Raw genomic sequence first — 418 nt, 5'->3', positions numbered from 1 at the left:
AGTCGGTTCATTCATGTTTTATTGCTGATCATTATTACCATTATTACTGGAGTTGTTATTGTTTATTAGGAGATTTTGCCTCTGGGCCTAAAATGTCTTGGGTTGTCTCCGGACACATCTCGTTCCAACGCCACAGGCGGCTAAGGAATAGTCTGGTACGGCCCTGACAAGACAAAACAATGGCCGAGGGAAGGAGAGGGAGCGACCATTGTTTGGTCAGGGCACTTCCAGAGTGTTCGGGTCTCCTTGGCCGGTGGTGGCAGAAATAGGCTTCCTCTCATGAGACTGCCCAAGGCAGGCACTGAGGAAAGCCCCGTTTCTGCGACTTCCAGGCGACCCCAGAACACACTGACTGTCGAGCCGCAACTCCTCAGCAAAGGGGCCCGGCTTGCCCCTCCTGAGGGCGAGCGGGATGAGG

The sequence above is a fragment of the Rhineura floridana genome, chromosome 1, assembly GCF_030035675.1.
Source record: "Rhineura floridana isolate rRhiFlo1 chromosome 1, rRhiFlo1.hap2, whole genome shotgun sequence".
Lineage (NCBI taxonomy): Eukaryota > Metazoa > Chordata > Lepidosauria > Squamata > Rhineuridae > Rhineura > Rhineura floridana.
The sequence above is the reverse complement of the archived record's forward strand: the minus strand, read 5'-3'. Positions refer to the sequence as shown.